At 41.4% G+C, this 27988-nt stretch overlaps 1 protein-coding gene across 18 annotated transcripts in view; it reads right to left on the bottom strand.

Annotated features, from left to right (window-relative positions):
• The window catches only part of TAFA4 (TAFA chemokine like family member 4), a 192073-nt gene that overhangs the window by 152799 nt on the left and 11286 nt on the right, over positions 1-27988 (bottom strand). For 3 of the 18 annotated variants that reach the window (XM_073009946.1, XM_073009948.1, XM_073009950.1), the window contains exons 2-5: positions 22940-23089; positions 21027-21084; positions 20569-20660; positions 12448-12610 (exon numbers count right to left, since the gene is read on the bottom strand). The exons of 8 other annotated variants lie outside the window; for them this stretch is intronic. The gene's annotated coding sequence lies outside the window, so the exon portion shown is untranslated. Of the gene's footprint in view, positions 1-5481; positions 5500-12447; positions 12611-20568; positions 20661-21026; positions 21085-22939; positions 23090-27988 lie in introns of those variants that run through there. 7 more of the 18 variants (XM_073009949.1, XM_038003674.2, XM_073009952.1 and 4 more) reach the window with 4 other exon arrangements.

Genomic DNA, 27988 nt, shown 5'->3' with positions numbered 1-27988 from the left:
GTCTGTTTACTTATAACCAGAACATCAAGTTCTTGAGGGGAGGATAATGTCTTATTTCTCTTCTACCCCAACTGCTAGTATAATACCTTGCATACCGTGGAAATTAAATATGTTTTGTTAATAAATGAATAAATGTAAGCCCCCCGTTTCACTCCCAAATGAATGGACATTCAACCTCTATACTTCCCAGATTCCTCATCTGTAAACAAATATAGTTTAACTGGATGACCTCCAAGGTATCTTCCAGCTGTAACAATAACTCGCAGACCATTTTAGGAAAAGTACAGTGTGATTTAGCTACGGTTAAAAAACAGCTCACGGATCTATATACACAGTAAAATTCAGCCATGAGTGGATTACATGGCAAGACAAAGCCCATCGCAGACAATATTGGCCATTCTAATCTATTAGTGGGATAAAGGCTTCTTAAAAGCTTAATCTAAACTCGTATTACATTTCAACCTTAAAATCATCTTTTGTTTGACAATGGTGCCCTCCTGTGGGCAAAACAAGGAAATATTTTGACCATGTTAACATGTTAACTGGTTTATAATATGAATGTTTTTATTATAATTACATCTTTAAATTTTTAATAAAGCCATATTTATAAATAGAATGCAAACTATCCTTAAACATAAGATATAATTTAAATAACACTATCACACTAAATAGTATTACCAAAAGAAAAAGTTAAATCAAAATATACTAACAGCTTCTAAATGAAATGGTAATTATTTCTATGGAATACTGCATATAATAAATGCAGGCTTAGTGGGATTCAGTATTTGTTGGTTCTTCCTGTTCCTTTTTTTTTTTTTTTTTTTTTTTTTTTTTTTTTTTTGAGAAAGAGTCTCACTCTGTCACCCAGGCTGGAGTACAGTGGTACAATCAGAGGTCACTGCGTCCTTCATCTCCGGGACTCATGTGATCATCCCACCTCAGCTTCCCGGGTAGCTGGGATGATAGGCGCACATCCCCATGCCTGGTTCATTTTTTGTATTTTTAGTAGAGACGGGGTTTTGCCATGTTGCCCAGGCTGGTCTCAAACTCCTGGGCTCAAGCGATCCTCCTGCCTCGGCCTCCCAAAATACTGGCGTGAGCCACCACGCCTGGCCCTGTTACTTCTATAACACAAGTCTATGCTACGAACTATCAAAGGTCCTAAGCTATTTAAAGATGTTCAAACACCCAGCCTGTGTGTACTGAAAGCAGACTCAGCACTGGCATTATACTGGGACATGCTGGGGGAAATTAAGAAGACTGATTCTTGTCAATTCAAGACAAAGCTAACTGGAAAAGACAAAACACACAAGGAGCAGCCAACAGACTAGGCCATTCAATATTTTGCAGTGTGTTTTAGCATAATGAAAACAAAGACTTGAACCATGTGGAAAAGGGTAAGATCACTGGGGACTGCTGTAATCCAGGAAACCTTCCTGGAAGAGGCAACAGCACAGAACAGTAAAAGAAAAGATGGAAAGGAGTAAAGAGAAGTTTGAGGGTGTTTTGGGGTTTTTTTGGTTTTTTGTTTTTTTGAGACAGAGTTTCACTCTTGTTTGCCCAGGCTGGAGTGCAATGGTATGGTCTCTGCTCACTGCAACATCCACCTCCCAGGTTCAAGCAATTCTCCTGCCTCATCCTCCCAAGTAGCTGGGATTACAGGTGCACACCACCATGCTGGGCTAATTTTTGTGGGGTTTTTGTTTTGTTTTTATCTTTGAGATGGAGTCTCACTCTATCGCCCAGGCTAGAGTGCAGTGGCACAATCTCGGCTCACTGCAACCTCTGCTTCCCAGGTTCAAGCAATTCTCCTGCCTCAGCCTCCCAAGTAGCTGGGATTACAGGCACACCCCACCATACCCGGCTAATTTTTATATTTTTAGTAGAGACAGGGTTTCACCATGTTGGCCAGGCTGGTCTCAAACTCCTGACCTCAGGTGATCTGCCTGCCTCGGCCTCCAAAAGTGCTGGGATTACAGGTGTGAGCCACCACACCCAGCCTTAATTTTTGTATTTTTAGTAGAGACGAGGTTTCACCATGTTGGCCAGGCTGGTTGCAAACTCCTGACCTCAAGTGATCCACCCACCTCGGCCTCCCAAAGTGCTCATGGGATTACAAGTGTGAGCCACCGTGCCCAACTGTTTTTGGTTTTGTTTGTTGTTCTTTTTGATGTAAAAGGTCTATATATGTGTGTGGGTTTGTTTTGCTTTGTTTTGATTAGATTAGGTGGGAGGAGGGGAAGAGCCACTAAAGGCTCTACTCATGTAGAGAAAAGAGGAGAGGAGCTACAGTGGGGAGGGGAATTAGCTATCCACAGGGAAGTTAGAAGAGCCAGCACAGCCTCCATGCTCTATTTCTGCATTCAATGGGTCACCTCTGCATGATTCATTCAACAAGATTTTTTTTTTTTTTTTTAATCAACTCTCTGTGCCAGAGCCTGTGCTGGGTACCGGACACGGAGGGTAGACAAGGTCCCCAGTGTCCTGGAGCTTGCATTATAGCATGGGGGGACAAACAGGTAAACAAGCATAAATAAGGTAACTGTGGGCTGAGAAAAGCATTATAGAGAAAACAAAAGTGAACAATGTGATGGAGACTAGCTGAGCTCGGAGAAAAAGAGGTTAGCTACTTGGACTGGGTGTTCAGGGATGGCCTGGCCTCACTGAGAAGGTGACTGTGACATCATGGTGAATTACATAATGTGACCTTCCAAGGGAAGCATATTCCAGGTAAAGAGACAGCACAAAGGACCTGAAGCTAAAATAAGCTTGGTGTGTTCAGGAGCGGAGAGGTAGCTAGGGCGGCCAGAGGGGAGTAAGCAAGGCAAAGAGAGGTAGGAGGTAATGTTAGGTAGCAGGTGACAGAGAGGTATCTGGGGACAGGCCAGGCAGAAGCTTGTAGGCTATAGTGTACCATTAGAATTTTATTCCAAATGTGGTATGAGAGTTTTAAGCAGGAGAGAAACAGGAGATGGTTTAGGTTTTCACAAGAGCCGTCCAGCTGCTGGGTAGAGAATGTCCTGATGTGGAGGCGGGATCAGAAACAGGGAGTCAACTGCAGCCATCCAAGCAAGAGATGGTGATGGCTTGGAGCAGGATGGTGACAACAGAGCCCAAGAAAAACTGATCATCCGAGGCCAAACATAGCACCAACCACACAACAGGTTCTCAATGAATCTGTGAATGAAAGAGTGCTTAAGTGAGTCAGTGAGCAAAACGTTATTATCAGTCTTGCCATATGCCATTGGTTTTTTACCTCTCTCTAGAGCTGGTGTCTGTCTCATGGGTAAATACAACAAATACTGACACAGATGGCCTGAAGAGAAGAAAAAGTGGCAAAACACCTATTGACTGCTTGTTCGCAGAATAAGGTTTTGACGAGAAGTACAAGGGAATGAATTTGGCCAACTATCTGGAAAGTAGGGTACCAGTGAAGCCCAGGCCTCTAAATGGGGTCCTCTCACATCCCCGCTGGGTATCTCAGACACTCCATGTGGGAGCAAACTACTGAACTACCTGTAAGGTCCAAGTTTCAATAATACTAGTTTTTATCTTATGGACACTGTATTTCATACAATCTGTTGTTTTTGTTTTGATTTGTTTTGATTAAGACAAAATCTCACTCTGTCACCCAGGCTGGAGTGCAGTGGCATGATCTCAGCTCACTGCAACCTCTGCCTCCCAGTTTTAAATGATTCTCCTGCCTCAGCCCCCCGGGTAGCTGGAACTACAGGCACACGCCACCATGCCTGGCTAATTTTTGTATTTTAGTAGAGACGGGGTTTTGTCATGTTAGCCAGGCTGGTCTCGAACTCATGACCTCAAGTGATCCTCCTGCCTTGGCCTCCCAAAGTCCACCACGCCTGGCCTAATCTACTGTTTTTTACTCTTCACTTTGGCTACTAGGAAGCTGAGAGCCAAATTTATAGTTCACCTTCAGTAAGTGAACAGGACCTTTCGCCATGCCTTTTATATGCTAATCTTATGCTTAATTTTACATATCCTTATTTTTGGCCAGGCTCGGTGGCTCATGCCTGTAATCCCAGCACTTTGGGAAGCCGAGGAGGGCAGATCACCTGAGGTCAGGAGTTCGAGACCAGCCTGAACAACATGGTGAAACCCTGTCTCTACTAAAAATACAAAAATTGGCCAGGCATAGTGGTGCATGCCTGTAATCCCAGCTACCTTGGAGGCTGAGGCAGAAGAATTGCTTGAACCCAGGTGGCAGAGGTTGCAGTAAGCTGAGATCATGCCATTGCACTCCATTCTGGGCAACAAGAGCAAAACTCCGTCTCACAAAAAAAAAAAACTTATTTTTCCCTTTATCTCTCATTTCAATGTTATTCTTAAAGGCACTCTCAAAACTGTTTGGATGAAGACATACACAAATGAATATATCAACAAGACACCATACACTATAACAGGTCCAAAGTTCAGATTGTCCTAAGAGTCTCTTCATTGACTCTCCTTTTCTCTACCCATCCTACTTGCCAGAACAAAACTCAAAATTTCCCCCTTGACATGGTTACCTCAGGTGAAAGCATTCTTTCCAAATGAAAACTGGTACCCAGACTGTACATCAAAGGAAGTCCCAGGCAACAGATCACACCAGGATTCACTGACCGATTTCCTGGGAGATAGCAAGGTTGTGAGGGAATGGGACAAAGGACTGGTCAGGTTTGGTTTAAGGTAAATAGGAATGGGAGGAACAAGGTCCAGGATATGTGGCACAGGGAAGTGAGTGCAGTCAGGAGAGCTGGAGAAGGACAAGGTGAAAAGGGGGTGAGATGGGAAGGGACCCCAAGGAGACACATTTTACAGCTTGAGCAAAGGTCAGTCTCGACCAGCAGTGATTCAGAACCAGTCACTTCATCTGAAATTAAAATCTACATGTTATGTGTGATCCAAGAATCCGGAAAAGTGTTCACAGGCCCTAGAAAATATGGAAAGGCATATCTGATTGTTTTGCCCTCGTGTTTAAGTCAAGGGAAGAGAATCAAAGAATCTGTTATGATAATGATTTAGCATATGTGGGCCAGGCCCTGTGGCTCGTGCCTATAATCCCAGCACTTTGGGAGGCCAAGGTGGGCGGATCACCTGAGATCAGGAGACCAGCCTGGCCAACATAGTGAAAACCCATCTCTACTAAAAATACAAAATTAGCCAGGCATAATGGTATGCGCCTATAGTCCCAGCTACTAGGGAAGCCGAGGCAGGAGAATGGCTTGAACCTGGGAGGTGGAGGTTGCAGCAAGCCGAGATCGCGCCACTGCACTCAAACCTGGGTGACAGAATGAGACTCCATCTCAAAAAAATAAAAAATAATTTAGCAGATATGTACTCTGGGTCAAATACTGGACCAATCAAGCACTTTATATCTCATCTTGTTGAATCCTTAGAATAACCCTCTAAGGAAGTCCGTTTTGTTTTGTTTACATCTCTGTTTAACAGGGGAGAAAATAAGTAAGTCCACTTACTTACCCAAGTATACAATATAGGTGGTAAACTCAGGATTCCAAACTAGACTGGGAGATTCCACTACCTGGGAAGAAAAGGTAGTGTCGACCAGCAAAAAGCTTGAGAAAACAAGAGGAGGAATTGAAGTAGGTAGTAAGTGGTCAGCCAAGACCTTCTGAAAACTGAAGTCTGGACACTACAGAAAGCCCAACTCAGAATATTTCTCGGGTCAAGGATGCAGTTGCTAAAGACGGAGTCTTCCCAACACTAGCCATAGTTGTGTAAGAAATACATCACATAAATTTCAGCCACATATCTACTTTTCCATGTGTAAACTTTAGGAAATAAATGAAATACCTTTAAAATATTTCCAATGAAAATTTAGCATCCAAACTGAGAGGCTAAGGGTAAAATACACATCAAATCTTAAAGCCTTAGTAGAAAAAAGAACTGCCTGATTAATAATTTTTAATATTCCATGTAGAAATATTATTTTAGAATAGCCAGCTAAATAAAATATAATATGAAAATTAAGCATAAAATTCAGGCACACTGGTATAACCAACAGTGGTTTTCCGCAGACAAAAATATACCCTGGATTTTTTTTTTTTTTTTTTCTTCATTTCAAAAAAAAGTTTTTGGCATTCACAGAAGGCTTCTTAAACTCCTTCCATGGTTTGACATCATTGACTCAGATAAAGGCCTAGGAAGCCATTCCTCTTATTCAGGATCTAAAAAAGCAGCAGCTCACATTTATAATGCATTACAACTAGACCTGAGGCCTAAGAAATGTCAATGTCGAGTCCACAGTTTCAAACACAAATTCACTCATCAAGGCTTTGTTCGGGCATCAGGGAAACATCCTGGCAGCAAGTATGCCTCTATAAGGAAATATTGGGTCACGATCTCATAACTCCAACACACTGGAGATGCACCACACACTTTAGGAGACTTCTAAAGCAGAAAAACACAAGAGATTAGGGAGAATGACCTCTCTTCCTAGTTTATGCCTTCAAGGTATTAAATGTACTATTCATCCCCAAAAGAAGAAATGCATATAAAAACTAAGACCACCATAATATGCAGTGTAACATAAATATTAATATCTGGAATGCAAATTTATTTTCACCACCTAAAAGACATTTAAGCTTTAATTAAAATAATAGGTCAGGCATGGTAGCTCACACCGGTAATCCCAGCACTTTTAGAGGCTGAGGTGGGTGGATTGCCTGAGCTCAGGAGTTCAAGACCATCCTGGGCAACATGGCAAAAACCTGTCTCTACAAAACACACACACACACACAATTAGCTGGGTGTGGTGGTATACACCTGTAATCCCAGGTTCTGGGGAGGCTGAGACATGAGAATCACTTGAACCTGGAAGGCAGAGTTTGCAGTAACCCAAGATTGTGCCACTGCACTTCAGCCTGGGTGACAGAGCGAGACTCTCTCTTAATAATAACAATAATAATAATAATAATAATAATAGAGGTGCCTGGAAACCATTAATTCCAAAGTACCTTTGGTAACTGGGATCAGAAGGAACAGAAGCAATATAATTCCAATATTATCTAGCTTTTCCCAGCCTTCCTGCCACAGGGTCTTTGCACATGGCAGTCCTTCTGTTCAGAGCCAAACACATTGTTCTCTCCTCCACTAAGTTAACTCCTACTCATCCTTCATATCTCAGGGCAAATATTACCACCTCAGAGAAGCACTCTACTCATTAGCTAAAATCCCAAATTTTAATCTTTTCTTCTTGGTACTCTCTAGAACTGCATTTTTATATTCACATGAGAACTCCCTATCAGACTGGAGCTCTATGAGGGCAAAGATCAGGCCTCTTCTCTTAGCATTGCTTCTCATCTGTAGCCCTTTAACAGAGCAAGTACAAAGCACTCAACAAATACTTGTTGAATCAATGAATGAATTTGAAAACCTAATCAGGCTATCCCATTTCCTTTACCTAATAAATTTGGTTTTTCAATCGCAGTTTCCACCTTGCAGTGAAATTTTTAAACAAAGATGCTTTCCTAGACATTGACCTAATTCACAACTACTGCTTTCACTAAGGAACATCCCCAGCCCTCATCAAACCTTCTAAGAAAGGCAGGGCAGCATGGTTTGCTATGTAGTTCAGCCACCCAAGGCTAATTCAAGCCAAGCCAGGGGAAGATTCCTCTTCCTGCAACTTAGAATTGAGACTGAGGAACAGCTAATCATTCTAGAATTAGCTGTCGAGGGAGGAATATATAAATTTAGGAGGTATGGGGTGGCCAGCTTTCCCTCATCCATGCAGGGGGTACAAAGAAAGCCAGACTTCACAGAGACAGGAGTGACACAGATGCACACAAAACAGAAATGAGACTAGAAGAGGATGATCCAGGTCCCTGAAGGTCATTCTATTTTTAATTCCAAGACTTTCCTTGGCCTGCCTTTGTGCCTTCCCTTGAATTCCTCAAGAACTCCTATAGCTATTTCACTCAAAAAAAAAAAAAAAAAAAAAAAAAAAAAAAAAAATTCTCATCTTTGCTTGGCCTCGCTGGAGTTCTGTGTTGATCTAAATAGAATTAGCCCATTTCATAGATAGGAAGAAATGAGCCCCCAGAAATTACCTTCCCAAAGTTACAGAACTAATTAGTTGTAGAGCGGGGCTTTACACCCAAGCCTTCTGAGACAAGGGAAACTCTGTCTATGCTACCCAATTAGTAGCTACTAACCACATGTGACTATTTACATTTAAATTTAACTAAGTAAAATTTAAAATCAAGTTCATCAGTTCCAGGAACTTTATCTCAAGTGCTCCATAGCTCCATAGGGTAATATTGTCATATTGGACAGTATAGTTCTAGAACATCTATTTCTACTATTGCAGAAAGTTACATTGAATAGCACTAGATCCTTGAAGGATAAGCCCTCTCTATTTGTAAAATCTGAAACAAACTGCAAAAGCTGAATTTGGCTGATACCAAACACAGTGGAACACACTGGAATGAGGGCAGATCTTGCCACCCCAAGGCTTGGGTTCTTGTCCTCACTCTTTACATCCTTTCAGTGGGCAAATCATTAGACCTCTCTGAACCTCAAGCTCTTTATCTGAAAATGGATTTGGAAATAACTACCTGGGTCACTCCAATGTTCAAATGAGGCATGGTACAGTGAAGGGCTCTGTACATTGCACTTATACTAACAATAGTTGTTATCATTAATAATAGCAGCAGCTAACATCATTTCTAGAGCCTATATAAGAACTCTGCTATAAGAACTTTCAATGCATTAACTCATTTAATCCCATCTAATGTACTTTGAGGCAGTTGCTATCAGTATCCCCACTTTACAAAGAAGGATATTTGGAGGCAGAGAGGTGATGTGATGTGTCCAAGGTCAGCTACCATGTGGCAAAGCTTGAATCTGAACCCAGGTTCCAAAGTCTGCCCTCTTAACCATCTGGCAACTCTGTCCTTCTAAGATCTCAAAGTGGGTATTCCACAATCAATGCATTCACTCCTCCCTCTCTTTTACCCATACCACCATTTTCTTTCAGCTAATACTTACTCACTTTTTTTTTTTTTTTTTTTGAGACAGTATCTTATTCTGTTGTCCAGGCTGGAGTGCAGTGGCATGATCATGGCTCACTGCAGCCTTGAACTCCCAGGACCAAGTGATCCTCCATCTCAGCTTCCAAAATAGCTGGGACTACAGGCACATGCTACTATGCCTGAAAATTTTTGTATTTTTTGTAAGACAGGGTTTCACCATGTTTCCCAGGCTACTCTCAAACTCCTGGGCTCAAGCAATCCACATACCACAGGCTCTCAAAGTGCTAGGATTACAGATGTGAGCCACTGTGTCCAGCCTCATTCCCATTTTGTATGCATACTCTAGTTACAACCTTGTCTTTTGGTCTTTCTCTTTTAACATGTTTCCCTTATTTTTGTATACGGGTATGAGAAACAACCAGAACCTTACCGGACATGAAAACACTTGACATCCAAACAAGAAGCAGACCTGTTCACCCTACAACATTATGCAAAGTAGCAATCAGCAAACAGATCCTGCTTGAGAAAACCTGACAAACCAAGTTAGTAAAATCACTTTCCAAAGTATTTTCAATCTAATAAGTAATTTCAGACATCATTGGTTCTCCCAATCAATGGCCATTTCTATAATAGATGAAAGGAACCGGAAAAAAAAAAAAATCAGGGACAAGACTCTGGAGAGCATCCCAGCACCCTCCCTCTTCTTGTTAACATTTATCTGTCCTGTAACAATGGCAGGCACAGTACTAGCCAATGCTTTTACTCAACCAACGTCTTCCTAGCATCTCTTGGTAGTCAGATGCTGAAGCAAAGGGTCACCCACCTACCTAGAAAACAGGAGCTTCAGCACAAGTTATAAATCAACTGCCAACTTTGAGAATGGGATTCTGAACCTGTGGTCCTTGCACAGAATCAGGGGTCCATAAACTGGGATGAGAAAAAAAATGACATCTTAATATTTATGAGCCTCTGTTTGAAATTCATCTGTTCCTTCAATTATGTCAGCAACAAGCCACATGGGTATTTAGCAGTTCCTATGACTTGGCCACAAATAGAAATCATAGGTATTTTCAAATCTCATTAAAGTTTATCAGCAAGACCTCAAAATGTGTGTCCATCAACAACCTCATAATCATATGTAGTTAATGGGCTTGCTTGAAGATCATGTTGTTAAATGAATACAGAAGCATATATATTCTATATCATAAACTGTTTTAATGTTTTGATCACTACATTTCCATATAATGGTTTCCTTTGAAATCCAATGAATTTTGTTTAATGTGGGGTTTTTAAACTTTCATTTTAGGTTCAGAGGTATATGTACAGGTTTGTTAGATAGGTAGATTGTGTGTCACAGAAGTTTGGTGTACAGATTATTTCATCACCCTGTTTTATGTGTTTTAAAAACATTACTATGAGACAGGATCCACTGGCTTCACCAAACTTCCAAAGGGACCGATGGCACAGAAAAGGTTCAGGAATCTCTATCCTTGGAGGTGACAAAACCATACCTTTGATGTGCAACATCACAGCTGCCTCCTCCCTCTTTCCTCCTTCCCATCCCATGTGAGCCTAACCTATAACCCATCAATTCTTCCAGAAGTTGGAAAGAAAACTGACAGATGACGCAATGACTTCTGTATAAGGCATACACCAGTCACAAAAGCACCAGAAAACTGTTGCAGAATGGTTTTTAGAAGGTTAAAAAAAAAAAAAAAAAAAAACAATTTGCCATGTATAGAAAGCTCCACCGTTTCAAGTGCCTCTTGCAACCACTATCCTATAATGTATTCCAACTTGCTAGTGTAGAAATGGCCTCATTATCCCCACAGAGGTCCTTCAGAAAGCCTATTTCAAAGCAAGCACCTCTGAAAGTGAGCCCACAATCTAAAAGCCTGTGCTATAAATACGCATGCCCTGGGAAGGCAACAGCAAGTTTAATTCCATGATTGCATCTTTAAGAAGGAAACTGGGAGAGCCATAGTCCAGAGAGTTGCTCAGTAAACAGCTGTGAGAAAAAGGAGATGACGTTTCTAAGATATTTAGGAAGACGGGTGTCAGAAGTCCAAAGACAAAGAGATCTTTGTCACTGTGAAAGATAAAATACGTAAGCATGCAAATAATAGTAAAGAGGTTCATAAAAGTTTCCCAATTTACACTGCAAGTGTCTATGCAGGCTATGACAAAGGACAGGCAACAATGAAGTAAAATTACCAATACAAATGGGGTCTTAGGGTGGGTTTTCCCCAAAGCAGAGCCTCGGACAAGGACTTAACACAAGAATGCATGATCAAGGTTACTGGTGTGAGCAACGGAAGCTGGATGCCACCAGGGGCTCCCAAGAAGCATAGAGATGCTTCCAGAATCATCCACCGAAAGACAGGAGGTGAGGCCATTTATTTATCAACTCCTCACTTCTGCTGACTCAGAGGCATTAACTTCCAGGTTAATGACAGTTACCTCATGGGCTACTTTTGCTGGTCCACCAGTGCGCTGAGGAATGCCCAGTGAGGAAGCTGGCAAGAGAATTGGCGAATGCTAGGGATAGGAACTGGCCTTGCAGCTGTGGCCAAAATCAGTAGAGGCTGAAGAGATGTGACACACGGTAACACAGGTGGCTGCTACCCATAACCAAATATGGAACGTAAGCTTTTTTCCTCTATAGCAGCTGCCCCTGCATTAAATTTTAAAATCTATCCCCTCTCCAAATATTTTTGAGCCCCAACTATGTGCTACACACTGCCTGCAGACACTGGGACACCACAATGACCAAGCCAGGCAAGGTCTCTGCTTTATTTATTTATTTATTTATTTATTTATTTATTTATTGAGACAGAGTCTTGCTCTGTCACCCAGGCTGGAGTGCAGTGGTGCAATCTCGGCTCACTGCAACCTCCACCTCCCGCCTCCTGGGATAAAGCAATTCTCCTACCTCAGCCTCCCGAGTAGCTGGGACTATACGCGTGTGCCAGTACACCTGGCTACTTTTTTGTATTTTAGTAGAGATGGGATTTCACCATGCTGGCCAGGATAGTCTCTATCTCCTGACCTCATGATCCGCCCACCTTGGCCTACCAGAGTATTTGGATTACAGGTGTGAGCCACTGCACCCGGCCAGTCTCTGCTTTCATACTCCTTATATTCATAAAAAAGTCATATGTCAGATATTGATTTTAAAGGTAGATCAAAGAAAGAGTGATGAGGAAAGGGAAGCAGACAGAGAAGATAATTTAGCAAGGGGAGTCAGGGATTGTCATTTTCAGTTGGAGCCTGAATGACGAGGAGGAGACAGACCAGAGACATGTGGAAGAAAAGCATTTAAGCAGTGGGAACAGCATGTTCAAAGGCCCTGAGGTGTACAGATCACTAGTCAGTGCAATCTCCCACAAAGTGGGGAGAAGGGAACATCTGTTATAACCAGGAGTTCTCATTGGTCAGGAGGTAAACCTACCATGGAAATTTATTTTCAGATGGTGATGAGATCTGTACAAGAAACTAGGTCCTCTCCTGGAGCAGGCTTCCAAGCAAGCCAAAGCTTTTGTTGCTTTCTTTGTTTCTTGCTAAATTGCCATCCACGGATCACTGAACTTGAAGTTTCACTGTGTTAACTGGGCCTAAACCGAAGTGAAAATCCCAAACTGCGTGAGTCCCAGGGCATTTGGGAAAGGAAAAAGCAAAAATAAACAATAAAGTAAATTCACATCTGAGGAAGAGGAGGAGCAAGTGGGAATCGATAGACATGAAGCAAAATAATGTTGTATGTACACAGCAGGTCAGATGTGGAAGTAGGATGTGGAGTAGACATTCTTCAAAGGAACAAGTGTCCTTCCTCAAAATGGCAAAGCTGGCACTGCCTCTCTGTCCCTTGTTCACGTCCTGGGCGATGATACATTGATTGGCATAACAGAAAATCAGGTATTGATTTCACATGTCCCTCCCCGGGCATTAGAATTGAAGATCTTGCCAGCTGACTGCTCCTTAATTTCAATTATTTGGGGTCTTTTAACCTTGAGGGACTCAGTATGCAAATAATAAGAGCTGCTATGAGACAGCTTTTATTTAGCACTAACGATGTACCAAATACTATGCTGAAAACTTGTTTACATTAGTTCATTTGAATCTTGCAACAGCCTTCTGAGACAGGGACTCCCTAAGAGACAGAGAGGTTAATAATTTGGGAAAGGTTGCAAAGCTGCTAAGTAGGGAAGCCGGGATTTAAACCTGTGAGGGTCTGGCTCCAGAGTCCTTCTCTTAACAACAGCTCTAGCGCTTTGTTAAATCAGTGTCAACCAGAGAGTGGACTTTCCTTGACGCTGGTGCTTTAAAGGTGCTGCCTTTAAAACCTGTCTGTATATAGACAGCACCTTTTATCTTTTACGAAACTCACTGTCATCTGCACCTGGCATGGTGGCTCACTCCTGTAATCTCAGCACTTTGGGAGGCCAAGGCAGGTGGACCACCTGAGCACAGGAGTTTGAGAACAGCCTGGGCAACATGGAGAAACTCCATCTCTTCCAGAAATACAAAATATTAGCTGGGCACAGTGGCGCATACCTGTGGTCTCAGTTACTTGGGAGGCTGAGGTGGGAAGATCACTTGAGCCTGGGAGGTGGAGGCTGCAGTGAGCTGAGATTGCGCCACTGTACTCCAACCTGGGTGACAAGAGTGAAACCCTGTCTCAACAACAACAAAAAAAAAGCCGGGTGTGGGAGGAGAGAAAGAACTTACTGCTGTCTAAAAACCAGTTTCCACAGTACATTACACCCATCATGAAAAGGTTTCAATAAAGTGATTTTGACCAAGAGGGAGGGAAGCAAAAAAGGGAGAGAAGATTTAGAGAAATTGATGCTCCGCTAATATCCAAAGTAGCCAAAGAAATTAATGCTCATTGTCCAAAAAGAAGGTGGAGGCAAATGCACCAACTGTCATTCTCAGTAGAATAGCTTTCTTTCTAGCTAGCTCTTTAAAGTCATCTGCTTTGGAGAATGCCTCGATCCTCATATGAAAACTCTTCAGCTGCTGATACAAGTGTCAGGAAGGCAAAAGGCTAGAATGAGCTGAGCCCGACAGAAAACGCAAAGAGCTACAAAAGGGCTATTTCTGTTACGCTCAGGGCAAGGAGAACAACAAGACGACATAGGTCTGCCGCCTGGAGAGGGTGGTGTGATACTAACAGTGACAGCAAGTGCAATTACTCAGCCTCCACTCTGCATCTGTGTTCCCTCAAGATAGAGGAGATGCTTTCCATAGAGGGGAGAGGGGACACTGTTTCAGGGAATTGAGACCCAAAATAAGGTGCCACGATTGTCAGAGTGCCTGCCCTCTCTAAATAAGTCTGAGGTTCCTGGCCCTGATGAATTAAAGCCCAGGCTACTCGTGGCATGAAGTCTGAAGTAGCCACAACATCGGTGGTAAACTCTGAAGAATCCAGGAGAATAGGAGATGTACCAGCAAATAAAAAGGAATAAAGCCGGGCACGGTGGCTCAAGCCTGTAATCCCAGCACTTTGGGAGGCCGAGACGGGCGGATCACGAGGTCAGGAGATTGAGACCATCCTGGCTAACACGGTGAAACCCTGTCTCTATTAAAAAGTACAAAAAACTAGCCGGGCGAGGTGGCGGGCGCCTGTAGTCCCAGCTACTCGGGAGGCTGAGGCAGGAGAATGGCGTAAACCCGGGAGGCGGAGCTGGCAGTGAGCTGAGATCCGGCCACTGCACTCCAGCCTGGGCGACAGAGCCAGACTCCATCTCAAAAAAAAAAAAAAAGGAATAAAAATACAAGTTGTGCCAATCATACATGTCAGTAAGCATCATGCCAATCCCAGACAGACTTCTGTAATGCATTATTAACAAGGGGGACAGGGTGAACACTCAATGCAGCAATGATTACTTGGAATCAGCATGGATTTGCTAAAAATAATTCATACCAGGCAATGCTCATTCCATTTTTTTCATACTCACTGAAGCTGGTGATCAAGAGATTACTATGGTTATAAAATCTGGAATTCAGCAAGGCATTTTGACTAACTTTTCCATATAACTAACTCCAATGCAAAAATATTTTAAAATGTAGACTGGACATAATGAAAATAGGTAGACTAAATAACCCTGTAAAAGTACTGATGAACCATATCTACATCAATTTAAAATGTCCCTTTTAGGGACTCCCTAAGAGAAAGAGAGGTTAATAATTTGGGAAAGGTTGCAAAGCTGAGAAGTAGGGAAGCCGGGATGTAAACCTGTGGGGGTCTGCCTCCAGAGTCTTCCTCTTAACAGCAGCTCTAGGGCTTTATTAAATCAGCCCTATCTCTAGTGGGAAGCCACTAGGCTCTATCCAGAGCCTGTCCTATTCACTTTCCTATCAATAACTTGGACGGCGATATTACCATCGTTCCACTAAATTTGGGAATGACCTGAAGCTAAGAAGGGAAACAGCCACTCTAAAAAATGAGAAACAAAACTGAAAAAAAAAACAAAACAAAACATCAAGGTGACCGATTCACTGAAAGTAAGACGGAATTCTCCAGAGGTAAATGCAAAACATTAAGCATGAGTTTTAAAACTATAAGTTTTAAACAAACAGTGGAGAGAAGAAACAGTGCTCTCCGCATGGAAAAGGACTGCACATAAAATGTCTCGATGGTAAATTCAAGATGAGTAAGTCATACAATATGGCTGTTAAAAACATTCATCTTATGTTTCATTAACAAAAGTATACTACTCAAAACTAGAGAAGGGATAGTTCAGTTATACTCTGAAGTAGCTAGACCAGAATCAACAATAGCCTATTTTTAGTTCCATTTAATAAGCATAGCAACAATCCAGGGTTCATTCAGCATCCATGGCCCAGATGGTCAAAGAGCCAGACTAGCCCCATCTGACAGTGCTTCCCACCACAATGATAGTGACTCTATCTCCAATGCAGTAGTCACTACCCACATGTAGCTACTGAGCTCTTGATATGTAACTAGTGTAGCTGGGGAACTGAATTTTTAGTTTTGTTTAATTCTAATTCATTTAAATTTATGTATCTGCTTGTAACTTGGGGCTACCAAGTCAGGCTGCATAGCTCTAGACAACGCCATATGCCAAATGGTGGAAGTAACTCAAAGGATAGCAAACCCAAAAAAAAAAAGGGATTTGGGGACAAAATGACAACAGAACTTAGTATCTGAAGTTCTGTCTTGTGGAAAAGGAATTAGAAATATTGTTTGCAACCCATCGGGCAGAATTAGGACTTAGAGAAATTACAGCAAGATAATATCCATGGCGCTGAAGAAGTAACTGCTTAACAGTGACAACAATGTCATTTCTATGAGAGTAGGACCTGTCGTCACCATACTCACCACCTAGCACCTGGCACAGTGCCTGGCACAGAGAAGGCCCTCAGTAAATATGTCTACTGAATGAGTGAATGGTTTAATGAACCCATGAAATAGGAAACTGTCCAAATGAACATAAATAACTCAAAAGACTGTGAATTCCCCCTCTCCCCAATCTGGAGGAGCCCCAAGGAGCTGGCTGACAACTTGCTAGGGATACTGTGGAAGATCCAGGTTCCACCAAAAGGTAGCTGGACTAAATGGCCTTTAAGTGCTCTCCAGACCTGCCAAGAACCTTTTGCCTCTACTATCAGATGGGACTGGGTTCAAATCCTGACATGGAATTCACATGACTGTGTTTCTTATCTAATGCATAATAGATTATATGCACTTAGTGACTTCAAGTAATACACATTTGTTATCTCACAGTGTCTTTGGGTCGGAAGTCTGGGCATGGCTTATCTAGGTGCTTTGTTCAGGATCTCAAGAAGCTGCACTCAAGGCACCGGGAAGGCCTGAGTTCTCACCTGGAGGCTTGGGGGAGGAAGACTTCCATACTCACATGGTTGTCAGCAATATTCAGTCCTTCATCCTTGCGGCTGTAGGACTGAGAGCTTCAGGGATTTTTGCTGGCTCTAAGCCAGAGGTTAAACTGTTCCTAAAGGTCACTTGCAGTCCTTTACCACATGGACATCCCCAAAACACACATTCCCTTCTTCAAGTCATCACTGAATCTCTAGAGCAAGTCAGCCAGCAAGGTAGAGTTTTATATAACATAATCATAGAAGTGACATGCTATCACCTTTGCTGTATTCTGTTGGTTAGAAGCAAGTCAGGTTCCACCCATCTCAAGGGGAGGTGATTATACAAATGTGAAGACACTAAGATGTGGGGATCATAGGGGCCCACCCTGGTATCTGTCTGTGATAGTAACCTTAGCAAGTCACTTAACACACTCCAGCTTCTCATCTATAAAAATGAGGCCACTAATAGTACAGTGGAATCATGATAGGCACTCTTAATATGCAAACTCACTTTAGGATGTAACCAGAGTCAGGTCTGTCTCCACAATAGCATTGAAACCTCACAACAACAAATATCGTAAGATAGATTTAGGTTAAAGAGGCTTAAGACTAAAAGAGAGGCAAGCCAACCCTTTAAGCCAGAGATATACTTAAGAATTCTCAAGCCATCATCCACTCTATAGAACTTTGATAGTTAGAAGCAGAATTCATTCAACATTCATTTATTCAACAAATTTGAATGCCCAGACTTCTGCACGTAGACATTCCCTTTGTTCCTTCCTGTGGAGTAGCTCAGCAATTCTCAAACTTTAGGACTAAGAATTCTTCTACAGGGTTGTACACAAAAATATTTTATGGGATTTTGCAGGGAATTATTCTGACTATATACAATTTTTCTTTTGCATAGTTCAGGACCAGATCTCATGTGCAATCAGATTCCATTGTACCAAGCTCATAGGTTTGTTCTAATAAAACATCAATAAAAGATTAATACAATGCTTGGTACTTAATTAAGTACCTGATAAATATCAACTCCTACCTCCTGTTAAACTACTAAGCAGGTAAAAAAGATATGATAGATTTTGCCTGAAATATTAGTTCATTTTAATTTTGCATTCTCCAAAAAAGTGTCAAACTTTGGATTTTTCTCTTCTGCTGAATTCACATTTCAATAACTGTAGCCCCAAAACACGCTAAGGGTACTGTTCACATTCAAACAGCTCGCTGCTGAAACCAAAGACACTGCTGACGTTTGGGAGGAGAGCAATTATGCCAAGCCAATCGATAAAATGAACTGTAAAGATTAATCCTCCATAATCCATTTTTTTCCTATAAAAGGCTGCATTTGGAGACTTAACAGCTTTCCCCTATGTTTCTATCATCTTCTCATAAGACAAAGACAAAATATCAACCACAGAAAGGTGTTGTCCAATTAGAATCAAATGTTCTTTTCCAAGAGATTTACATTCCCTGTGTATTTTGATGGAAGGGACACTAACGAAGACTTATGTGTTAAGCACTCTGCTCAACAAGATCCCATGCTAGCTCATTTATGCCTCACACACCCCAGGTGATGGGTATGATCAACTCAGACAGAGAAACAGAAGCTGTGAGAGAGGTTAAATGATTTGCTCAAAGGCACACAAATCCCCCAAACTAATCATTTGTTCAACAAATATTTGAGTCTTCTATGGGCTGGACACCACCAGCCACTGCATGGCTTATACCTAAATCAGAGAACGAATCAAGAAGAGAGACACAAAAATACAAGTTCACCTGTAACCTTGAGTTAGCAGGGAGGGGATAAGGAGGGAAGACTGCTTAATTTGCGTCCATATGTCAGAAAAGGTGAAACAAAAATAAAATGCCACAAACCTTCCTAGGAAGGGTGTGCGTATGTTTGGGTGTGCGTCAGCCAGTGGGGCTGCCTGGGCTCAAAGCTCTTATTAGTGGTAATATGTTTCCGACCCACACAGAGGGCTCCAGTGCCTAGATCATCAGCCCAAGCACTGGGAAATCATTTCAATTCTCCACACCTCACCTCCAAAGCACCACTTCCCTCATAAGCCCCCTTGGATCAATGCTTCATCCTCTGCATTCCAGTAAATCACTGATCCTTCTCCTTCGTTCTTTGGGTCTGAGCTCACAGAATATTTCCCATACTTTCGTTCTGTTTTTCACCTGACATCACTCCCCACTCATTGGGAGAGTCATTCTGTTATTTTCCCCATTGTCTGTATCCCACCTTCCAGGACATGAAAGAGGAACCCACTCCTAGAGGGAAGTATGAGCCAGTTTTGCTTTCCTACACCTGCTGGGGCCCCTTTAATCACGAAACCACAGGGAAGACCTGAAAACCAAAATCCCCCTTCCACTTTTACCAGTCTCATCTAATCTGGGTCTTTGTATTTGTTTGCAGAATAGTACATCAAAAGAAAGATTGGGGGGAAGGGGGAAATAGCCATGATTAAAAGACTGCTGCAGCTCAAGGACAGAACCAAAATGTTAGATGCCTGACTTCACTACTGGCCGCTAATTAAATGCAAAACAGGAGCATTAATTTGAAATGGGACGAGCAACACTGTATTGGGTTTTTATTTTTTGCTGCAAAATGAGCCCCCCCTCCCCCCTCGCTTGGCTCCCTCCCCAATCCTGCCGTGTTTTCGAAGTGTTGGGGACCAGATGAGCAAGCGAGCGGCATGCCGTTAATCAAGTCTTACTCATCTGTGTGTGCCGCTGCATTCAAAGAGAATTAATAACGGGCTTAGCTGAGAACCGGGAGGACCAAGGTGCTGCTGGCTCCTGTTCAAGTGCTCCCAGATTCGTGGCTGTTCTTTTAAGCCTCAAGAGATCAAACTCAGTTTTACTTCTGTGATACCTTGAAAATTGCAAAGCCCCAAGAATACCCTGTCTGGGACTCCAGGAAACCACTGGAGAGCAACAAAGTCGAAAGAAAAAAAACGGAGTTTTCTAGTATTTTCCTCTAGGTGGATGTTAATAAAAAGTAAGGTATAGATTTTACTCTAAGGTTCAAGGTGTTTACCCAGGTTCCTGAATAGAGGGTGGCTGCTGGAATAGAGGTTACCGAAGGTGATAAGGGGGAGGAATCCTGCCCCAAAATATTTCCCTAGCTGGGTTATACTATTAGAGATCAATTCTTTGGGGTTATTTAGGAAATGCCTGTCCTAGAGGAATAACATGCAAAGACTTTAAGCTGCTAATTCATTTAAACTGCTCTAATTACTTATATGAATAACCACCAAAATAAATAATGAATGCAATGGCCGCTTCTACCTAATGAAACCTTCCTGTGTCAAAACACTGTGCTGTGTGCTGTACATGTGTCTTCCATCTAATCCTCACTTGTTATTTTCTTCCTTTTACAGAGGATACCTGAAAGAGCTAACATTATTTGCCCAGGGTTGCACAGATAGTTAGGACTCAAGCCAAGATTTAAATCCAGGAGAATGACTCCAGAGCCAGTTTTCTAAAGGCCACCCAGTTCCATCTCCTTGTATACCCGGTGGCTGGGCGGAGTTGCAAAATAAAGCTGGTCATCAGGGAACAGAAAGGAGGGCATGGAGGAGGTGGCACCGCCAGCTAGGGCAGCAAAGTGCCCAAGAAGAAGGGGAAAGATGTGATGGAAGGGGCAGGGAAAGGCTGCCAAAGACAAAATGTGTTTTATTTAGCAGAATGGTTAAAAGCAGAGCCTTTGAAGCCGGACCACCTGGGTTCCAATTGCAGTTCAAGTCGTGAGCTGCTGGTATTCAATTTACAGTGCTGTTTGTTCCTTGCTTGCCCTCTCTCCAGCATGCAGTCCTACAGAATGAGAACCATTTGGAGAAATTATTTGTTACTAATCTGATCAACGTCTGAAAGACAGTCTCAATTAGAGACAGAGAGAGAAAGAAATTCCAGCTCTAGAACTCACTAGGTGTGACCCTGGCAAAAATGCCTTATCATTCTATGCCTCAGTTTCCTCACCTATAAAATGAGGACAAGAATCCTACCCATCCCAACTGAGTGTGTTAATATAGCTAAAGGATTTTAAATAGTGCTTGGCATAAAATAAGTGCTATATATGTGGTAGCTGTGTTTTCTTTTAATTATCAGTTCTGGCAAGAAGTAGTCCCGACTCCAACAGTCTGAAAAAAACAAGGATGTGCAACAAAAACGAGTGCTTACATCTGCCAAAAACATGTATGGGAATGTTCACAGCAGCTTTATTCATAGCAGCCAAAACCTAGGGGAAAAAAATAGATGTTCAACACCAGAATAAAGTAGCCTATTCTTACAATGAAATACTATGCAACAATGAAGAAGAACTACTATTACAGGTAACAGCAGACATAGCATTGGGCAAAATCTTAGGGAATGATAAAAACTGTATATTTCCATTTATAAGAAGCTGTCAAAGAGAAAAAACTAAGTTCTACTGGTAGTGGTGTGTATGACTAGGAGGGTTACAAAGGACCCATCTGGGTGCTGGAAATTCTGCATCCTATCCGAGTTGTGGTTTCATGGGTGCGTACTTATGTGAACATTCACTAAGCTCTAGTAATTAAGATTTGGACACTTTATTGTAAATTGCGCCTCAGTTTTTTTAATTAGCAAAAGGTATTAAATCAGTATATGTGATGTGACCTTATGTGTAAAGTTAGTAACTAAGAGTTTTAAAGTTTATTTAAATTGTGATGCATTAGTGATGCATTTCATCAATTAAGCCAGAACATCAAATTCATTATTAAAATTAGACCAAATATGTCTATTTCAATAAGCATATTTAATAAACAATGCAGTAAAAAAGCCATGGAAGTGGTGTGCAAATGAGGGAAGTCTGGACTTCACTAGACTATGGAGAAGGGGGCACACAGTCCTTTATTCCAGCAGGGATCAACAAACTTTGTCCATGGGCCAAATCCAGCCCACGGCATGGTTTTGTACACCCTGTAAACTGAGAATCGTTCTGACCTTCCCAAATGGTTGGGAAAAAAAGAATAGTATTTATTGATACATGAAAGTTAAATAAAATTCAAATTTCAGTACTCATAAAATGTTATTAGAACATGGTCATGCAACATTCATTTACATACCGTCCCAGGCTTTTTCCCACTTCGGCAGAGTTGAGTAGCTATAACAGAACTCATGTGGCCACAAAATATAAATATTTAGTACAGAGCCATTTATAGAAAAAGTTTGTCAACCCGTGCTGCTCAAGTAGATACGTTTCATCATTGTCACTGATGCAGTGCCATAAAGTCACGTCCCTGTTCTAATTCTTTCTTACTAAGAGGCTATTCTCAAATACCCACCATGAAACTCCTTGGCTCCAAATTCTGAAGCCCAGTGAGTGTCCAAGCTCTGAGTTCTTAGGACAAGCTCTGGCCCAGTGGCAACTAGAACACTATTACAAGATCTTTGCCAAAAAAGACAATAAATTACAAACTATCACAAGCAAACATTATGAGTTAGTCTCTTGTATCACATTGAAAAAGTGTCCTTTTTTTCTGGAATTTTTACTGTGCCCTCAAATTAGTTCTTGCTTTAAAACCAACCAACTGTAGAGTCCTCTTCTTTGCTTTCAAGTCATTATTACTACATCTTTAAAGTAGAAACATTTAGGGCCCTTGTTAAAAATGTACGGATAGAAAATATTTGGGGTGCTAATTAGGTGATAAGAAAGTTTAATTCTCAAAATGGTGATGGAAGATGAATTTTCCCACCTCTGAACTTTCAATAGGCTTTTTTCCTCCACATGAGAATATCCTTCCTCCTGTCTCCATTGTAGCTAAATCTCCCTTACTAAACTGATAGTTCACTGGATACGAAATCCATATTAGAATTAATAACCATACCCAGCCCACCACTTTGTGCAAAACGGGCACTTAAGATACATACGAAGTGAAGAAAAATTTATAAGAAAAATTTCTATCTCCATTCAATAAATATTGAATTGACCAAGATATGCTGAATTTATCTGCTCATCTCCTTAGACTTTAAGTGACTATTTTTCTATCTGCAAAAGCAATAACTATTTTTGATAGACAAGTTCAAAACCTACCAGTGTGAATGTGTACTTTTGAAAATAGGGTAAATACCTTGCAATTGTGAGAAATTCTTTCTTGTGGAATGCCGTTTAAGAAAAGTTGTGAGGTTCCCACTGACTCCATCTAATGTTAATCATTTATGAAATACTGTGGTTCAGAGCTCAGCAATTGAAGTCATTTCAGGCAGTAAATATACATTTCCTGTCAAAACATATCAAATGGATAAGACTTTAACTTATTTGAGAATAAGTTGTAACTCACTTCAATATTGGCAATGTGGAGGAATCTCTGGCGGCTTTTAATAGCCTTGACAGTTTTCTTGTTCTTGCCCCCAAACCACTGAGTATCTTCATTTGATCCTTCCCCGAAACGACCCTCAGTATCTATCCTTGTAGTATCTATCCCTCTAATTCCAAATCTGTTGTGTGGTTTCCTTTTCCCTTACTCAGATTTTACAGAACTCAAGTTAGGCCTACATATAACTCGAAGTATTCTGGATATACAGATTATTACCTCATTAAAACTAAGGTCCCAACTTCATTTATCATGGCATTCTGCCTATATCATTTCACCCCACATGTAACAATGCCCTAGAAAATAAAAGCTTTGATACAAAATTTTGTTCTTTTTGCAAAAATTAAGCCCAGTGGTAGAACGGTCAAGGCAGGTACTTTGGCACCCCAGAATCACCAGGACCTCAAGCAGCTTCTGTCTTTCTGTTCCATCTTTTTCCATTCTGCCTCTTATCCTCAAGGTCATTTCACAGCCCAAAATAGCTGTTGGAGAACAAACTACTACATCACACTCCAGGACTTAGAAAGAAGGAAGATCCAGAAAGGGCTGTACCCCTGGATTTTAGAAGACTCACCAGAAATAACCATCCAAAACTTTTACATATATCTCCTATGGCTATCCTGGTGCAAGAGAGTCTGCAAAACATAGTCCTGATTCTGTACAGCTTGTGTCTTACTAGATATCAGGTTTCCATCACTAAGGAAGGGGAAAGAATAGATGTGATGTGCACAGCCAGCATCTCTTCCACCCTGTATTGCATATATCCATTTTGTATAGATGGACCACCAACAATCAAATAATTGAAAGAAATGTAGAAATGACTCCAGCACAGGCCCTTTCATCACCTAAGGGAACCTTCCAGAAGATTCCACTTCAACGTCTTGGAGGGCAACTTTCACTACTAGTGAGGAAACACTGATGTACTTCTTCTCAAATTGGACATGGGGGTGTATTTCATACTTCCTCATCAGGTTAATGTAATGACAGATTTCAGATATAAACAGCACCTCAACTGCACTTACTATGAGACTGTAGTGGTTCTATGGTTTGAGTTTTTAGGGCTTTTTAAAATCTCACAGGTGTTCCTACTTCATCCAAACCCAAGAGCAGAATCAAGAGACCTCCGCCCCCTGTGTGTCAGTGTGGAACAGACTGAAAGTTCCCAGGAACAATGGTATTTACCTAGGACTGAGTGGGAAGGTAGAAACCTAAGCTCTGAATTCAACACTTCTGAGATTTCCCTGACACCCGGTTTATGGAAGATCAGGACAAGTTGGTGGACAGCAACGTGGCTTCTGGCAGATCTTCAGGAATAATGATAATGTGCATTTATACAATGAGCTGTAGTTTTCAAAGCATTTTCGCATAGTCATCAATTGGAAACTCCCACCAGTACTTTAAGCAGGCCAGATCGTTGTAGCTTTGAGTAGGTTAGGGATTTATTACTCAAGGTTTTCTCTTATGAGACAACATTTGAGACTTAAATGATGAGAGGAAGCCAGACACAAACACACACACACACACACACACGCACGCACGCACAAAAGACACACATTTCACATTCCAGGGAAAGGAAATCAGGTACAGAGCCACTGAACAAGTAAGGAACACATTCGCTGCATGGTAAGAAATGAGAGATGGTCAGTGTGATTACCTCAGAGGAAGGGGGAGAGGTCGCAAATGACAATGGAGAAAAAATCAGCGCACTGGCACCGGTCATCTTCTGATCCTACTTCTAATATAACTTTTGCTTGTCCTACCACCAGATAGATTTTCAACATGGGAATCTTATCCATTGACTGCCTCTGTCATCCTCACTCGATCTACTTCTAAAAATGTCTTTCAAGAAAAGAAAAAGAAGCTATTGTTTTCATTGCAAGCTATGTCCAATTTTAAAATATATACAAAATTTCTAAATTCTAAAACTTCATTTCATTTTTTTTTTTCCTCCAGACAGGGTCTTGTTCTGTCACCCAAGCGGGAATGCACTGGTGCAATCATGGGTCACTGCAGCCTTAACCTCCTTGGTTCAAGCAATTCTCCCATCTCAGTCACCTAAGTAGCTGGCACTACATGCATGCATCTAACCATGCCTGCTTAATTTTTGTATTTTTTTGTACAGACAGGCTTTCACCATGTTGCCCAGATTGGTCTCGAACTCCTGGGCTCAAGAAATCTGCCCACTTTGGCCTCCCAAAGTGCTGGGATCACAGGCGTGAGCCACCATGCCCAGCCTCTTCCATTTGCTTTAAAACCAGGTTTTCTACAAACTTTCTGTAACCAGCACTTTCAAATTGCAATTCACTTTGTGTGTTTTTAAAAATACCATGTACACAGACATATGCAGCATCCTGTTTCCTGTATACCAAGAGTAAACCTTCAAAATATCCCTCTGAGGAACGAAATTCCAAACCCCTGCCATAGGATTCACACTCAGTAGGCCTTCAATTTTGTCAGCTTCCCTGCAACTTCCCAGGTCCACTGCTTCAACCAGTTAGTTAGGAAAAACAATTTTTAAAAAACATCTTGGCATCCATCAACCAGCATTTTCAAGGGCAAGAAAACAGCAACGCCCAAGGAGCTGTCTGAGGTGCTTAAGGTTAATGGCTATATTTACATAGCCATCAATTCACTTTACAAAGAACTGCCCCAGTAGGACTGTGCAACTCCATCAGGCGGCCCCTGTCAGGACAGAGCAGACAGGAGTCTCTAAACGAGGAAAATGCCTGATAAATCTTAATGACATCGTTTTGTTTTCATTCACTTACTTATCATCTTATTTTCAGCTCAAGAGTCTTGAGCCCCTGAATGAACAAAATAGACTACACTTCCATTTCTCCATGAGTCACTCTCTAAAACTTTTTGAGACTGTAGTAAATTACAATGGCTTTACCATTTATGATGATGCATACCTTGCACCAGCGCTGTCCAGTCGGGTAGCCACTACACATACATGGTTATTTAAGTTTAAAGCTAAATTAATTACAATTAAAGAAAATTTAAAATTTGCTTCTGGAGTCACATTAACCACATTTCGAGTACTCAAAAGTAACATGTAGCTTAGTGGCTCTCACAGTGAACAGCAAGAAGTTTGGAATATTTCCATCATCACAGGGAAGTTCTATTGAAACACACAGGAATTTGTAAGATTCTACTTACAGATTTTACTGATAATGTCTAGGGCCTGGCCTGTTCTGGAGTTAACATATCTTAATTTCAAGGGAACATAATGATAAGAGACTTTCTGCAGTCCCCACATTTTCCAGACGCATTCCCAAGCCACTGGTACACTGGTGTTTTTAATGCTCTAAAACACACCCTCTGACCAGGCAATTACACTTCTACCCTAGAAAAATGTAAACACATGGGTACCAAGAGACTGTAATTATGAGAAGGCTTTAAACAGTAAACACTGCATCTCAGTTAACACCATATATGACTTTGTTCAAGAATGATATCATCATATTCTCTATAGCAGAAAAAAATGGGAAAAATCTGAATGCCCGTCTGTAGGGAAACAGCTAAATAAAATGCAGTACATTCATAGTGGAACACTATATGGCAGTTAAAGGAATGAGTGAGAGCTATGCATGTATAAATGTGGATAATCTCCAAGACACCAGTAAGCAAAAAAATACAAACTATAGAATCAGATGTATAAAATGACACTACTTAAGTGAAAAAATTCACACACAAGACTGTATATTTAGTAACCATACGTACTAATATAAATAGCAAAGTTTAATATATTTTGATATTTTCACATTATACTTTTTAAATAAAGTTAAATGCCAAATATGCTTTCTATTTCTGTTGATTAGTTGGCATTGATACAAACCAACTTCAGATGATAAGAGAGAATCTACCAGGTCTTCATCAGTTCATTCTTCCTCCTCAGGTTTGGATTTCTTTGAAATGTAATGTGTATTAAATATTTTAAATATGTGCAGAAGGCTATTACCCAAACTCTTCAGAGTATCTGAGAAGGGAGAGACAGAAATGGGTTGTAGAGAGAGTTAGAGGTGATTTTTACTTTTTCTCTTTTTTTTTTTTTTTTTTTTTTTTTTTTTTTTTACAACTTGTGTATTCCCTGCAGGGGTTCTACAGAGTCCCTATGACCGTGTATTATGACCAGTGGCATCACTATCCCCTACAATGCAGCCTGAGTAGCTGTAATAACACTAACCAGCCATTCCCAGCCAGCAGACAGTACCACCCACATATGCCATGTTCTACAGTAAATCAAAGACCATGGTTTTCTAAAAGTAGATATTGTTCTTAAAAAAAAAAATGAGGACAATTTTGTTGTTTGGATGCTTCTGCTGTTTAGTCTTCCATAGAAGCCATCTCCAGCAGGGCCTTCGTCTGCCACTCAACTTGGAAACCTCATCTTCTAACTGTCCGGGGTTGAGCGCTGGGGAAACAAAGGCCAAAAGGGTCAGCAGCCACGGAGGAGAACTGTAGCATCTTGACAGTTGGGTAGAGATGACCAACGTGAAAACCGGCCGAGGGGACAACAGTGACTGATGGGTCCCAAGGAAATGTTAGTACAAATCTAGTCACACGCAACACCCTGCTGCCCGCAAGAGGGGATCACAGTTCCACAAACCAGCTATGTAATTAAAACACAGCTCTGGAGACGAAAGAGGTTAAATGACTCTGACCCAGTCCATCCGCTCTGCTTGCTGGTTGCCAATTCTAACCTTCCTGCCAACACCCACACATTTCTATAACTCAGATTATCTCCAAAATATTTCACAAACTTCCAATTTTTTTAAACGAGTGAAGGAGAAAAAAAAGCAAGCT

Source organism: Chlorocebus sabaeus, chromosome 22 (genome assembly GCF_047675955.1).
Source record: "Chlorocebus sabaeus isolate Y175 chromosome 22, mChlSab1.0.hap1, whole genome shotgun sequence".
NCBI lineage: Eukaryota > Metazoa > Chordata > Mammalia > Primates > Cercopithecidae > Chlorocebus > Chlorocebus sabaeus.
Note: the sequence above shows the minus strand (reverse complement) of the source record. Positions and strands in the feature narration are given on the sequence as shown.